The 17,181-nt window shown below is 39.5% G+C and overlaps 1 long non-coding RNA gene across 1 annotated transcript in view; it reads right to left on the bottom strand.

The window, feature by feature from the left end:
• Window positions 1–3,938: 3,938 nt before the first annotated feature.
• LOC133363072 (uncharacterized) overlaps window positions 3,939–17,181 on the bottom strand; it is a 34,553-nt gene continuing 21,310 nt past the window's right edge. Inside the window, exons 2-4 of the long non-coding RNA XR_009758061.1 lie at window positions 7,892–8,132; window positions 5,622–5,748; window positions 3,939–4,191 (exon numbers count right to left, since the gene is read on the bottom strand). This is a non-coding gene — a long non-coding RNA (uncharacterized LOC133363072). The remainder of the gene's footprint in view (window positions 4,192–5,621; window positions 5,749–7,891; window positions 8,133–17,181) is intronic.

Here is a 17,181-nt window from a genome sequence, read left to right as displayed (position 1 = left end):
CTACAACTCCCATCAGCCCCAGCCAGCATGGCCACTGGATTGGACTGATGGGAGCTGTAGTTCAAAAAAGTAACTTTTCCAAGCTCTGGCCCCAGGACCGGATGGTTTTTCCATGGACTTTTATAAGAAATTCAGCTCACATTTGGCTCCTAATTTAACACAGTTATTCAATGCAATTTGAGAAGTTAATGAAATCCCACCATCTTGGAAAACCTCATGCATAATTTTAATCCCCAAACCAGGAAGATCCCTCCAATATGAATAACTTTAGACCAATTAATTTGTTGAACAAAATCAAAAGATATTTACTTCAGTTTGGGCCAATCTTTAAGCTGGATGCTCTAAAAGCTTTTGATTCTCTACATTTGGACTTTTTGTTTCAGGTTTTGCAACATTACAGATTTGGGGATGCATTTATTAAACTGATCCAAAACCTATATAAACAAGGCTTGGCTAGCATCAGAGTTAAAGCATTTGAGTCAGGATTTATAAAGACTGAAAAAGGTACGAAACAAGGATGTCCTCTCTCGCCACTTTTACTTGCTTTTACCATGGAACCTTTGGCGAAAGCAGTGAGGGAGGACATCAATATCAAAGGTTAAAACATCAATGGAACCACTCAGAATATTAGCTTATTTGTGGATGATGTATCCCTTCTTTTGTCTGACCCAATATAATCTCTAAATAGCCTAACAAACTTGTTCCAATCATATAAAGAAATGGCTGGATTTACAATTAATTATACTATCTGAATCTCTATTTGTAAATTTAAGCTCCACTACACAAAAAACTAATCAAAACTGCCTTAGGTATCTCTGTTTGTGCCAAGTCACTTAAATATCTTGGTGTTTTCTTATCTAAAAACCTAAGTAAACTGTTTCATTTAATCTATAACCCAATCACGAGGAAACTCAGAAATAGTTTAAAATCTTGGAAAAACTCATTTCTTTCAGTGCTGGACAGAATAGCTGTGATACAATGATGATACTGCCTCGTTTTTTTATTTTTGTTTCAGGTTTTACCTATCACCATACCCAGGGAAGTAATTAAATCCTGGCAACAAACAATTAACAAATTTATTTTTCAACAGAAAAAAAGTAGGTTAACCCAATCTCTACTATACTGAAAATCAAACGTAGGGGGGTGGGGCATACCAAATTTATCATATTATAATAATGCTTTTCAAATCCATCAGATGTATCTAATTAGAAATATAGATGAGAAACACTGGGTTGAGATGGAAATTATATTGCTTCAGGTGTGTCATTGAAAATCTTACCCTTTTAAATGATCAAACCCCAATATATTAATAGCATGCTTAATCCTTTTACTAAATGTATGTTTACATCCTGGAAATTATGGCAACACAAATTGACTCCATAATCTCACCTCTAATACCTATTGCTTTTCACCCTAAATTCCACACTCCTGACAGAGAATCTCAATTAAAGGGTTGGAGTACTAAAGGATTATATAAATTGTGTAACTTCTATACAAATTCTATTCCACTCTCAATTGAACAATTAAAACTTAAATTACAAGGAACAAAATTGAATTGGCTAATGCTTTCTCAAGTACGCAGCTTCATTAAGCCAAATTATGTTAAACAACAAGCAACAAGACCCATTACACAGTTTGAACAGTTACTTCAAGATATGTGTAAGGGAGATAAAGGCTTAGTCTCTAAAATATATTCAATATTACTTAATGCATCTTAAATATCTACTCTTTCGCTAAAAGACCAATGGGAATTGGATCTAGGGTCCAAAATACATCCATGTTATTGCTGTTATGTGCCTCCAAGTCAACTACGACTTATGGCGACCCTATGAATCAGCAACCTCCAAGAGCATCTGTTATGACCTATCCTGTTCAGATCTTATAAATTCAGGTCTGTGGCTTCCTTTATGGAATCAATCTATTGCTTGTTTGGCCTTCCTCTTTTTCTACTCCCTTCTGTTTTTCCCAGCATTATTGTCTTTTCTAATGAATCATGTTTTCTCATTATGTATCCAAAGTATGATAACCTCAGTTTCATCATTTTATCTTCTAGTGATAGTTCTGGTTTAATTTGTTCTAATACCCAATTATTCATCTTTTTCGCAGTCCATGGTATTCGCAAAGCTCTGCTCCAACACATTTTGAATGAGTTGATTTTTCTCTTATCCACTTTTTTCACTGTCCAACTTTCACATCCATACATAGAGATTGGGAATACCATGGTCTGAATGATCCTGATTTTAGTGTTCAGTGATACATCTTTGCATTTGAGGACCTTTTCTAGTTCTCTCATAGCTGCCTTTCCCAGTCCTAGCCTTCTGACTTCTTGACTATTATCTCCATTTTGGTTAATGATTGTGCCAAGATATTGATAATCCTTGACAAGTTCAATGTCCTCATTGTCAACTGTAAAGTTCCATAAATCTTCTGTTGTCATTACTTTAGTCTTTTTGATGTTCAGCTGTAGTCCTGCTTTTGTGCTTTCCTCTGTAACTTTCATCAGCATTCATTTCAAATCATTACTGGTTTCTGCTAGTAGTATTGTATTGTCTGCATATCTTAATTAATTTATTTATTTATTAAACTTGTATACCGCCCAATAGCCGAAGCCGAATACAATTTAAAACACATCTTTTAAAAACAATTTAAAACAGTATAGAACACATGCTAAAATGCCTGGGAGAAGAGGAAAGTCTTGACCTGGCGCCGAAAAGATAACAGTGTTGGCGCCAGGCACACCTCGTCAGGAAGATCATTCCATAATTTGGGGGCCACCACTGAGAAGGCCCTCTCCCTTGTTGCCATTCTCCGAGCTTCCCTCGGAGTAGGCACCCGGAGGAGGGCCTTTGATCTTGAACGTAGTGTATGGGTAGGTTCGTATCAGGAGAGGCATTCCATCAGGTATTGTGGTCCCAAGCACAATTTCTCCCTCCAATTTTCATACCTGCTTTATCTTGGTCCAATCCTGCTTTCCGTATGATATGTTCTGCGTATAGATTAAATAAATAGGGTGATAAAATACGCCCCTGTCTCACACCCTTTCCGATTGGGAACCAATCGGTTTCTCCATATTCAGTCATTACAGTAGCCTCTTGTGCAGAGTATAGGTTGTGCATCGGACAATCACATGCTGTGTCACCCCCATTTCTTTTAAAGCATTCCATAGTTTTTTATGATCTACACAGTCAAAGGCTTTGCTGTAATCTATAAAGCACAGGGTGATTTTCTTCTGAAATTCCTTGGTCCGTTCCATTATCCAACGTATGTTTGCGATCTGATCTCTGGTGCCTCTTCCCTTTCTAAATCCAGCTTGGACGTCTGGCATTTCTCGCTCCATATATGGTAAGAGCCTTTGTTGTAGAATCTTGAGCATTACTTTACTTGCATAAATACAACCTAGAGATTGGAATAAATTGTGGGAGGAATGTCCATTCAAATCTGTTTCTAGTTATGTAAAAGAACAGTCATTAAAACTGGTATATCATTGGTACTGCACACCTGTCCAAATTTCACATATGTTCTCAACAGTCTCCCCACTCTGTTGGAGGAGCTGTGGGAAGACTGGAACCTACTTTCATACGTGGTGGGAATGTGAACGAGTACAAGAATTTTGGCCGTTGGTTTATAATGAAATGTGAACAATATTTCAAGAGCACTTTGCATTTCCCCCAATACTGTTACTAAAAATTTTTGATAACGCACATATGAAATTTTTCTCTAAATAACTTATCATCTACATGACCTTGGCAGCAAAAATGACTATTGCATCGCAATGAAAAACAGCAAAAAAAATCTCAATTGAACACTGGTATAACACCCTCTGGAATATCGCCGTAATAGAAAAGCTTACTCATGAAATGAATTTAAGACTAGGAAAAGAAACACCGGACTCTTTGTATATAGTTTGGAATTCATTTATTGAACATACTTCTTAAGAATCATTTGTTCATTGCCCATCCATAGAAGCCTGGCAGATTTGGAGAAGTGTTTAGTTGTAGTAGTTATTATAGAGACAGGTAAAATGGTCCATTTTCTGGTTAGCTGGACAGCGCACTGAATTAATTTTGGGGATATCTATCCTGAGAGATTTTGTTCCCTTGTTTATTTTTGTTAAATTTTGTTCATATCTGCTTGCACTGGTATCTGATTGTAAAACATAAGAAATCTTGATGTTATATGGAGAGCAGGTGCCTGCAGAGAAAACAAAAAAAGTTTATACAAAAAAAAATTAGATGGTTATGCTGAGAGATCGTGACTGGCCCAGATATCATCACTGGCCCAAAATTGCCCAGGGAGCTTCATAGCTGAGTGGTGTGGCTCTGACTCCAGGTACAACTGCTGGCTCTGGTTCCCCAGTTCCTAGCTCCCTTTGAGTGCTGTTAAAGCTTAGCCAAGACACTAGGCTAGATATATTTATTCCATCCCCCCCAATAGTGGAGAGGTTTGTACACCTTCCATGGGAAATTGGTGTGCAAGCATTCTTTCTAGGGGAGTATTCTTCCTAGGTGCCTAGTGACACCAGGCTGAATAGTCTTGTGCCTTCGCAATGTCTTGGCTGACCAAGAAATTCAGAGATTCAGCTGAATATGAATCTCTAATTCTCATCTAGTGTTACATGAGCAGAAGGCAGTTTACGCAACCCATATTTCTCTTCTCCTTAAGAACTTTGCAGGAGCCGTGCAAACTTCCTTCACCCAGTTTTGGACAATTCCCTCTCTTCCTGCAGCCTGTAAGAGCCAGTCCACAATGCTTGGTAGATCCCCCTCCCAAAACCTTCTAGAGAGGCTTTTTTGGGGTAGTAGACAGTCTGCGGGTGGGTGGAGAAGGGGAAGAGGAGGGCCCCTCCAGATTGGTGAGGTTTTGTGTTTTGTTTTGGTTTTGGTGGGTGGATTCTGCAACATGTTTTTGATGCAATAATAGTGTATCATTGGTGGATTCATTCTGGAGTGTCCACACATCATTTCACTTTATTTCACATAGTTGCCATCTGGAAAGGCTCTCCTCTTCCCCTTCTCTGCCCACCCGCAGTTATAGCACAACAAAAGTGGAAAAAACAAACAAAAAACCCAACCCTGGAACATTTGTGGCTCAGAAAATCAGAGGCAGCTCACATAATGTTGGATATTACTCTCAGGATACCAGGAAGACTTGAGGACCGAATAATCAATATATATAGAAATCACAAAGTGACACAGCTTCTAGGTCACACTGACAGATCTCATTCTCCATTGGAAGCAATTGAGAAGCTGAGCAGACACAGTCTCAAGGCCTCTAGGCAGTCTGTCTATGACAATATTCTTCTATATATGCTATTACTAGATAAAATAGTATTCCTCCACCACATAGGAGAATTATAAGGCTCCATCCTGACTACAGCCAGAATATAAATAGCCATGCTTGCGTTTGCATTATAAAGCTAGGAACCTTTAGACCGAGTAGAAAAACAACTTGAAAGCAGATTTTATAGTAAGAATCTACTAGGCCAGATGGGAAATGAAAGGGAATCATCTTATCTGATCTCCCCAGGAAAAGCATTTCGGCGCGAAGGAGCATGGAAGTAAATGCCTGAGCCCAGACTGCAGGCCAGTTTCCATAGAGGGATGTAGAGTGAAAGACAGTACCTGATGATGACTGGAGATAAGGCCAGGATAAAACATGGAGAACTGGCTGAGTGTTTAAACTGCTGGTTTTATAGTCAAGTCTTATCGCTCGGGGAAGAAAATTGAAGTGATTATGTAGTACTTTGATCTAAATGGAAAGACAAAAGATAGCAAGTGGGGGATTAGCTTCCCCTTGAAAATATTCAACCTTATTCGATTGCTGCCCTGCAGAGCTTGGAAAAGTTACCTTTTTGGACTACAACTCACATCAGCCCCAGCCAGCATGGCCACTGGATTGGGCTGATGGGAGTTGTAGTTCAAAAAAGTAACTTTCCAAACTCTGCTGCCAGGACATCCAGAGCTTGGCAAAGTTACTTTTTTGAACTACAACTCCCATCAGCCCAATCCAGTGGCTATGCTGGCTGGGGCTGATGGGAGCTGTAGTTTAAAAAAGTAACTTTGCCAAGCTCTGAGGACATCACTACAGAAGACAACTTGTTGTGCTGGAGAGATAGGCCAAAATCCCTGGGGAGGAGAGGGCCACTGCTAAGGGAAGTGGGGTACCTTAGTTGGATGGTTATGATTACCATTAGGGGAGTAAGTCTTACAAGGATCCCAATCACCATGAAAAAAAGCTTGTGTGTGAATGTGTGAAAGTACATGATTGATGTGTACAGCACAGGGATGAGGGTGAAGAATGGATTCAGTTCGCATTTAAAGGCAAACTTACCATATATGCACTTTGCAAAACAATACACAAACCGAAATACAGCTATCCTTTCAAATGCACTCTTCTCTGAATTTTGCAATGCCAAGCAACATGTGCAAAAATGCATGTATTAGGGTAAAGTGTGCATGGAAATTAACGCATTAGTGAAAATGTTTTTGTTGGTGAAGATTGCGTAGACAATTGCATGAAATAGGGGGATCTGCTCTGCAAAAATGTATACATTAGGCAAAAGTACATAATCATGTTATATTAGGAGAAATTCATACTAAAAATACTGATTAGTTTTCATGAGAATTGATGTAGACATGTGGAGAACTGAACTTAAGGCTGTAAAAACCAGAACCTGAGAGAAACTGAAGCTGACAGATTGGTCCATCCATTGCGTATTAGGGTGACCTAAGGATTTACAAGAGATTCAAATGTAGTAAGGAGAAGCTAATGGTGAAGAGCTGCAGGAGTAATTGATATGTGACTTACTACATGCCTTAATGTGTGCATATTTGTTTGTGGTGCTGGGGCTTGACTGTCCTTATGTTTCTTGGTAAGCAGGTGAGTAGAGAACCCTGTCTCTATGATTGGCTGTTCCAGTGCTTGATACATCATTTGTCATTCAACTGAGAAACTGGATAGAGACGGGAGACAATTGGGCTGTGATGAAAGTATGGCCTGAGATTCATCACTGTAAAGCCAGGGTGGAGTTGATTTGACAACAATCAAATCGTAGTCAAATGTTTCATGTAATCTGAATCCATCGCTCATAACCAAATAATTCACTGAGCACTGTTTTGTGGCTTTTCAATGCAAGGCAGCTCCATTGAAACGTCCAGGGTGAGAAATGGGACATCTATTGGCTGCAGGTGGGAGGTGAGTAACAACCCCGAGTGAGAGCCAGGAGGGTAAGCGTGGATAACCTCAGGTGAGAGGTGGGTGTGAGTTGGTGTAGGGCAGTGTACATGGATGAATGAGTGTGTGAGTGAGAGGGTTGGTGTGTGGTCTTTTGTGTGAAAAAGGGTGTGCATTTATGTTGGGGTCTTTTTGCATTTCAGGTCGGTGGATATGTTCGGGTGAGTTTACTGGATTACTGTAATCCACATGCGGGACTGCCCTTAGGCTTGGTTCAGAAACTGCAGCTGGCACAGAGTGGCAGCTAACTGCAGTTTTCCTACCTCATGCATGTGACACCTCTCCTGAAGCAGCTGTACTAGTTGCCAATAAGCTGCTGAGCCCAGTCTGAGGTTTTCTTAGTGACTTAAAAGGCCAAAACAACTTGGGACTCAGTTATCTGAAAGAATGCCTTCTCACATGTGAAGGTGCCTAGATTTTGAGGTCTTTATATTAATTATAGTTGTACACTGATTTGGTACTTCTTAAAGTGAAAAATGGCATATACATCTTTTTAATGCAATAAAATAAACTATCAATAAGCCAAAGTGAAAGGCTGCTGGAAATACCCCTTCCTTGGCTTGAGAGATTTCTTTAGCCATGGTCTATGCATGTTGACTCCTATCTTTGCATCGTTAAGGACTAGAAAATTGTATTTACAATTAAAACTGAGATCTACCTAAGGATGCTGAATTCTGCACCCAAACCTTCTCTTTCACCAGTGCAGTACAACTCCACAATCCTTTTCTTCAGTGGTGCAATCCAAATGAAGTACGATAGAACACACAGAATAAGTGGCTATGCTCCAAAGTCAGAGGATGCCCTTGACTTTATCTAGCCTTCTGTGCCTTCAGTCTGAACCCTGCTTCTGTTCCTTGCCTTTGGCTTTTATTTCTGTCCCTCCCATCAGCACGTTGACCCTGAAATGAAAGATTCCTTTGTAAGAACTGTTTTTGAGCTTTGCTGGACCTATCTTGATCATTAGCAGGATCTGCAGAGACTTACCTGTAGCAGTAGCAGACAGATCTGCAATAGCAGCGAGTTAGTTTTGCTAGCCTATTTGCAACACGTTGCTCTTGCTCACTGCCACCTTGCATCTCTCCGTCTCTGCCCCAGTATGCAGCACTGGTTCAGCCAGATGTAAATGGAACAGCTCCACTACGCTGTTTGCTAGTGACTCAGAGTCTGGTAGCAGTGCCCATGTCCCTGTTTCTGACATAGTATCTGACACTGTGTTCAAGTCCTACTGTGGCCTTTTGAGCTGTATTCCCTAAGAAGAATCCAGGCTAAAAAAAATTTACTCTGATAATTTGCAACATCTCTCACCTCACCCCATGATGTATGTCCTTCCCTGGACAGTTGGTAGGATTCCTTTCTGTGAGTGAAAAAATTGTTTTATCACTCCTGGAAGGCAATATAATATAGGAAATATTGTTCTTTATTTCAATTAGCTAAAAGCAAACTCTCAATGAATGCTAAAAAGGAGCAAAAAATGACTTCATTCTGAAAATAAACACTCTTTAGTGCAAAAGGGAGGGGAAGAGAATGAATTATACATTAGTTCTTGAAGCCAACAACAGTGAAGGTTGCAATCTGTCAGATGCACCAGTTAGGTGTGAATAGACTTCACCAGAGCAGAAACTGAAAAATAACTTTGAGTCTATTATCAACCTGCTCTAAAATTTCCATCTGATCTGGAACTTATTAATGAATCAGCAGTGTTCTGCTGTCACTCATACAGACGTTCTACTACAGAAGCTGATGGAGAGAGAAAAAAACTTTAGATAGAATGTCATTATTAAAAATAGATACAATAAGGGAGCGTGGAGGGAACAGGGATGAGGCTGTTATTATCTTGTTATAGAAATATATGAGGTATTTTGGACTTCCCAGGAGGATCCCTCCGCCTGTGCAGCTCTGAGACGGGCTCCCGTCTTGGATGAAACTTTTTCAGCCTTAAATCCAGTCAGAAGGGTCTTTTTTGACTGGGGATAATTTATTCCGGATAAGGAAGAAACGTGAGATTTCCCACACAGCTTTGTTGTGGTTGTGGGAGACTGGAATTCGTCTGAATCGTCTGTGAAAGAAGGTCTTCCAGCAGCTCGGACAGAGCGAGGATTTATAGCCAGCTCAGCTGAATAAGTGACCCGTTTTTTTCCTTTTTTTAAAAAAATGGACTAACAGGCAAGCATCCTCCTGTCTATGCTTATCATTTTCTTATCTATACAGCTAAAGAGATTTGTCAAAGGATCAGCAATTAAGAAAACCTGGGTGAGCCAAAACTTTCCTTCTTTTTTACTCACGGAACTAAGGGGGAGGAAAATAAAAATAGCCTATCTTTTTCCTATTGCAAAAAGCTGACATGGAAAATGGCATTGTAAAGATTACAATGGATGAGGGGTTTCTGATTGGAAGAGAAAAGAAAAATCTTTTTGATTTATAAGACTTTTGTGTAATATATGTCTGGGACTATTTTTTCTGATCTACTTTTTTTTTTTTTTGCAAATCTGCTCATTCTCGTTGCTACTAGTCATTAGGACACTGTGAACTAAACATGTTTTTGCACTTCTGGGCATATAAGAGATAAGGGCTGTCTAGAGTGTGACGCCAGTTGGTTTGAAAGATTAACTCCTTTATAACTGGATAAAGAAATAAACTGCTCTTTGCTTGGGACATTGAAAATTGAAGGAGTTTAGTTCCTTTGGCTTTAAGAATGACAATTAAGAAGATCATGGATGTACAAGAAGGGACTTTATCTTTAGACATGTTTCAGAAAATAACGAATGTGATTAAGTCAATAAAACAAGAATTGAGAAATAATAGACAAGCGTGGAGAATTGAATTTGATGAAATGAGATAGGAGCTGAAAGAAATTCAGGATTCTATGAGAAAGGAGAATAAAGATAGATCTGGAAAACCAAAAAAAGATGAAAGAGAAATTAAAGGCAAGGTTCAAACTATGGAGATTGGATTAAATATGGACATGGAAAAAGATTTGGATTTCCTGGTTGTGATGGATCCTGGAGACAAATATTATGGTTTGGAACTCAGCGCTGTCCCTGAAGGAATTGAAGAGATTGGAGATAAAGATATTATCGGTTCAAAAAAATTCCTGGACTGGAAGGATTTGATGGAACTTGAAATGGAGAAAGTTAACAGAATTAATCCCTGTTTTGTGTGAATGGAAAAATCTTCAAGAGATGTGCTAGTGTATCATGTAAAAAAGAGGAACAGAGATGCGGCTTTGCAACAATACTTCAGTGATACGTTCGGAATTGATGGCAAGAAAATATCTGTGATAAAGGAAATTCCTATCAGACTTTTATTATATGACTATGACAGCAAGATTATTGGGTGCGTAAAGATGGAAGATGGAAGATGGAACCAATATGGATAATGGAAGAAGAGCGATTTGAAATTACTGGACTTAGTAGACTTGATGAGTTGGATTAATTGACATGTTTATTTAGAAAAAAAATTGATGGACATATATCTCAAAGATTGGAAACTTCTCTTTGACTTTTTGTGGAAGAATGAAATGATATGATGTTAATGAGATTTGAAACCAATTAAGATAACCGCTGGAGGAAGGTGATTTTATAATCTATTAAGAGACAGGCTTGTTATATATTATAGATTTTTAGCTGAACTACGACAAATCGGAAGTCAATATTTTTATTTTTATTTTTATTTTTTTATTGTATTAGTTATTGATTTGTGTTTTTTTTCTTTTTGTATTGTTTTGGTTTTGAAAATCTGAATAAAAATTAATTGAAAAAAAAAAAGAAATATATGAGGTATTTTGACACCCATTCAGCAAATAGATATGCTTTGTGCTTGGCTTCTACAATATTCTCATGTTATTACACTTAGAAAATCTAATCGGACTGAAGTGGCGATATCATAACTCTCACTCATCGAGACATCTAAAGCCACTTTTAAGGGTGCAGCCTGCTTAAGGCATTGTCTGGTGTACAGTGTACGGTGATAAAAAAAGGGAAAATACTCTGTATCGATTTTGAAGCACTGGCCACACAAGAAATAGACACAGCCCAAATTTGACTGACGTGTATGATAATGGGGGACAGAAACAACGAAATTATTCAGAACACCCAGATTTTAAGGTCAAAAGCTGAACAGGTAGTAGTTCCAATGGATACATAGACGCTCAACTACTTTCCCTGTGATGACATCTTTTTTGCCAGGACCATCTTTTTCTTGATCAATTGAGAGTGAGTTCAGACATTACACTGCTCATACATTTGCAGAGGATTTCATGCATTAGCCTGCACAAGCAATGTGCAGTCATTTCACCTGTACAGAAAGGAATGTGTTGACGCTAGTAATCCTAGTTCTTTGCACATTGGTGTTATTTTATACATTGCTCATGGTGTCTTATATAAGCCTAAATGCAGTTCATTTTTCAAACCTGACCATAAAGCTAAGGACAGCTGGACAGCCACCTGTTGTGTATACTTGAATTTGGATTCCTGTGTTGAGCAGGGGGTTGGACTCAATGGCCTTATAGGCCCCTTCCAACTCTAGGATTCTATGATCCTACGATACTGGCTTGGTAGAATATCCTTGAAATTTCATGGCATCACATCTATGGACAAGGGAAGGTGTTTGACTGCACTCACTTTTGAACTTCATATTTTGAAATGTTTCTGAGCTCTGACTGGTTTTCAGGCAAAGAAATGTAAGATTAAAAAACAAACCTGGAGCACATATTTATTCTACAGGGAAGATAAAATTACAGGGGAGCACTATACAATGTTAGGTTTTATTTAAATTATTGCTATCATGGGAACGATTGCAATTTTAATACAATACATATTTGTTAAGACACATGTCTATTGGGAACCTGAGTGTGTGAACCTGCCACCCACATATCCCATTAAACACACCTCCTTGAGAGGAGGGGGATCTTTTGCTAGGGATAAAACATGCACTTTGCCCTGAAATTTGCCTAAATAGTGTGTATATAACCCCCAAAATGCAGGTCCAAACCAGACTAAAGCAAAACTTTATTTTATTGAGAGAAAAGAGAAGAAAAGCATGACAAAATTACTGGGTGTGTGACAGCATTAAGCATTAATATCCTAACCCATTCATAACTTTAAACTAAAGAAATCAAAGGGCCTTATTGCTATAAGGAATGACAGGTAGCACATATTACCTATCCTAGGCCCAGGAGTGGGCAGTGGAATACAGCTGAAGTGATGTGAAGGAGCTCTGATCAAAAACCAGGAAGGAATCTCTTTGTCTCAAGGTTTGCACCAAGACACAGACTCCCTTCCCGTTCTGTGGCCTGCAGTTGTGCGCTGTGTACCTTGAAAGCGTAGTTACATATGCTGGAGCTCAGATTGCCATCTTGGGTCTCAAAAACTGCTCTCAAATGCACTTTCCCTCTTACAAATCAACATGAAAAGGAGGGGTCTGGTTATGAGGTGATCTCATGTTGTGTGTGCTTTTCTTGCTGACACTCAGAGAAACAAAGGATACTTTCTAATGGTTTCTTTAAACAATGGGATTGTTCTGCTGAGCGTCAGGGAAATCTGCCAAAAATAATATTTTTGAGATAACATTTAATTCAGGGTCTCCATGTTCCTCCGAAAGTGCCAAAAGATGTTCCTTGCTTCTTGTCCTCATTTCACAGTACTTAGGAAGACACAACGAGTCAGAAAACAGGGGGTGTGGGGTGGGAAATGTAGTCCAGAATATTCCAAGGCCTTGACACCCCTTTGCCTCCAAATGAACCAAAGTGGGGGTTAGCCCGAACATTGGTAACATATTTATGGCATATATTAATGGGCATAATTGCTTTTTGTATGAAGGCTAGAAAATACAAAGGCAGAGCACACAAAGGAAACAATCCAAAGCCATAAAAATCAATGGGAATTCTGCCACTGACTTCTTTGGGGTGTGGATTCCACATTAATCTGCTTAATGTTAAATCATATGTTATAATTTCAATCAGGAAGACATGTATCCGCTCTGTAGGCACTGGATTTATATCATAATATCAAGATACGCGAGAGAGCAGATCCAGAGTGTTTCTGGGATTTGTTCTGTAAATCTGGCATTCACCTGCAATGTTCTACAAAGAAAGAGCCAGAATATCCATCACAACACAATCATCAGAAAGCACAGGCTAGATGTGGGTAGAATGTTGATAGCTGTGCAATAGAACAATGGAGTGATGCAAGAGGATGGACGCACAGAAGCAGATTTATTCACCTGTGAGTTGAAGTTATGCAAATCAAGACTATTCAAATAAAAAGAATCTTGTCATCTATTGAAATCAAAGTCCCAGCTGTCTTATTCTATTACGTTCCTTAGCCTGGTTGATTGTAAGAGGTTTTGTTTTGTTTTTTGTCAAAATTGGTAGGAGTATTGTTTGGAAGTCAAAGACCGAAAGGACCAACACAGGTGATCAAATCCAAGTTTGTCCTTCACAGTGGGATTAGCTACATCACTTAGCACTGACTTTGAAACTGCTTGAACTGGTCAATAATAGCAAGCCTCCACAAAAAGCTCTGCTCCTCATAAGGGAGCTTAGAATGACATATAATCCTCATGTGCAGGAAAATCTCATTCAAAAATGATGCATTATTCCAGTATATGGTCTGCTGCTTCCGCTGCTGCCAGTGAAAGGATTTCCCAAAGGTGTCAGAAAAACAATACTTGTCAGCATATGGTGAAGGACAAACCCCGCACATGCTGATGGATGCACATCACTAACTTGCCACAGAGCTGGATATTGATTTTATTTTGATTTGATTTAATATTTGTATGCCACTTTTCCCACAACAAATAGGGCTCAAAGAAGCTCACAATGATAATCAAGCATTAACAAATAGAAACTTTCTAGTACAAACGAAATATACCATGAAAGTACAATAAATGCAATACATGAATCAAAACTTTCTAAAACAGCAAAATCACAAAATACCAATCAACCACACTAGACATATGTTCAGAACACCAATTAACCCATCAGCAAGAAACAGAAAAACCATCAATCAAGCCACCTTTACCTCTCACCTAGAATGTGTACACTCTCTGCTCCTGTCTCACACCCTGGCAGGATGGTAGGGGACACTTTCCACAAACAGGATCTCATCCTGGGACAGAAACCACTTCTCTCTTCCACTGCAGCCAGGAGACACATTTCTCATTAACTCTATATTATAATAGCCAGAACTCTATATTATAATAGCCAGAGCCTGGAGAAAAAAAGAAAAAACTTCCTACAAACCTGGCATAACAGCACCCACTTCCCTCCTGTCTCCTACCCAAAAGGGGGGCAAACTCCACAACAGCAGGCTCTCGCTCTGGAGCATGAAACAACTTCCATTCTCCTTCTGCTAGTATCCCCACAAGAGACAACAAATATCCTATACGATGTGACATTTTTACCTAACAGCCTAGCTTTAAAAACACAAAATAATCTGGTCAACAATATAAAATTCAAAAAGGAGGTGGTGCCTTCATGGTGACCCCAAAGAGAAAAACCCAAAGGGGAAATCCCTTTGGGGTGTCCCATTGAAAGTTTAGCTGTCATTGTCTGCCCGCCATGCTGCACTATGTCAGCTGGATGTTTTATAGCTCAATGGGCCCAGTCCTGAAAAGAGTCACAACTGTAAAGAGCTTCCTCATCGCCTTCCCAACGACCTGGACTTTGCTGCAGATGTTTCTCAGCTAAGAAAGCAAGGTTACCAAGAGCATGTGTGTGGGGGGGGAAGGTGTTCTGAATGACAAACCCCCTTTCTCATGTTCTTCTCCACCTTACAGTCAGCAAGAATATACTGTGAACAGCCTTTTCAGATATGCACCACATGTCCAGATGAGCATGGTTCTTGCTACATGAAGAAACCACCAGCCTCCAGGCGTTAATGGCTGGTCTCACAAATATTTTCAGCTTTTCCTTAACAGTCACTTTCATAAATGTTGGGATGTGAGGAAAGAAGCTCCATGGGAAAATAGCTAAATGACAAAAATCCTTTGGCTTCTACTCTAGTAAAGAAATGCTGAGAGGAAAACAAAGATCTTTCTGCAGCTGGAGCTCTTCTGTCTCAAGGGAGTCATTATCGACTAAACTGTAATAGTAAAAGGTATAAAGAAATGAAAACTCTTTAATCTCTCTAGACCTAAGAATTCTCTTTTAAATAATATTAAGAAAATGTTAACAAGAAAGTTAGAGTTGTATCCAACATAGCACTAAATCATGGATCCGTCAGTGCAAAGATTATGGCTATCGCAATGGGACCCCCCCTCTCCTTTCCCCCACACCCCTGAAATCTGCTCTAGAGGTTCCCACAAAACTGAAGAGCAGTTTGGGGGAGAACGTGGGTGCACACAGGGGGAGGAGGCAGGAAGAAAGTCCCATTGGACTAGCAGTAATACTTGTACTGACAGGATGTATTAGCTGAATACCTCCCAAAAGCAATATGGAAAAAAGATGATGGAGCCTGCAACTTGCACGTTTCAAATACCAATTATAGCTGTTGCAGTATTATCTTGGCTCCTCACAGAAATTTTCTAGAGCTGTGAGCAAATGGCCTCTCAAAATCCTCCATCTTTTTGTGGGGAGAGAAGAGGGGGGAAAGAACCATTTTACAAAATTTCTTCAGGGGGAGGAGAAATTCTCCAATAGTTTTTCAAGGATAGGGATCACCACTGGCAGCAGCAGAGCTTCTTCTTTCATTTTTTCCTACAGTTTTCCTAACTATGTTGGCAGTGTGGCCACCATTTTTACAGCCTCATTGGGGGATGGGGAGAATACCAGTCGTCACAAAATAATTGGTAGAGAAATTTCTGAGAATTTTCTGCAAAGTACCATTTTTCTTCCTCTCTCATAACCCTAGAACTCATGGACATCCAATGAAGCTGAATGGTGTAAGATTCAGGGCAGACAAAATAAGGTACTTCTTTATACAGCACATAGCTAAATTATGAAATTCTCTCCCACAGGAGGCAATGACACCCACCAACTTGGACGGCTTTACAAGAGGATTCGCAAATTCATGGAGGATAAAGCTATCACTGGCTACTAGCCATGATGACTATGCTCTCCCTCCATGCTCAGAGGCAGCATGCATCTGAATACCAGTTGCCGGAAACCACAGGAGGGGGATGCTCTTGTGCTCAGGTCCTGCTTGCGGGCTTCCCACAGGCATCTGGCTGGCCAATGCGAGAACAGGACCATTGGCCTGATCCAGCAGCTCTTTTCAGGCTGATATGATCTAGGAGGGTGAGAAAAAGAAAGAAAGGAACAAATCTCAGAAGAATGTTGTTTGGGAAATTTTGGCTCCCATCCAAAATTTCCTCCAATGTCATATTTTTGTATCGTAGGTGGGCTTTGGGAGTTTTTTCACTTTAGTGCATATGCATAATGAGGTTTGGATGGAGTGTGTCCTCCAAAGAATCTGTTCAAGGATGATCCCATAAAGTGCATCTTGGATTCCTGTTTGGATCGTTTTTGGTGCAAAGTGTTACAGCATGACAAACTCTTAAGACTTTTAGGTATATTGAATCAGTATTAGCTCAGACAGATACAGGCTACTGAGATGGACTGGATAACAATTTATGGGACCAAATGTTCATTTTGAATCGATCCACCAAGACAAATAAAAAAGGGTGTCTCTGTAAGAATGAAAGCCCAGGAGCCAACAATATCTTAGCAGCCCTAATATCTAAAAGACATTGTTGTTTTCTTCTGGTGTCTAATCTTTCTCAATTCAAGTTACAGACAATCTTTTCTTTTACAGTCTAGGAAGTTTACTGGCTATTGAGCAAGAGGCCCAACTTTTAGACCATGATTTTCCTTTGGTGAAACGTGCATTACCAGTCCAACAACAGAATACTGTCTGCTTAAATTGGACATTCTGCCTTGTATTCCCGCACACAAGAAATTTCGATCCAATAAATAAGCCAGATAAATAAGCCCCCAATAAATAAGCCCTT

This window comes from Rhineura floridana, chromosome 1, assembly GCF_030035675.1.
Source record: "Rhineura floridana isolate rRhiFlo1 chromosome 1, rRhiFlo1.hap2, whole genome shotgun sequence".
Taxonomy (NCBI): Eukaryota; Metazoa; Chordata; class Lepidosauria; order Squamata; family Rhineuridae; genus Rhineura; species Rhineura floridana.
Note: the sequence above shows the minus strand (reverse complement) of the source record. Positions and strands in the feature narration are given on the sequence as shown.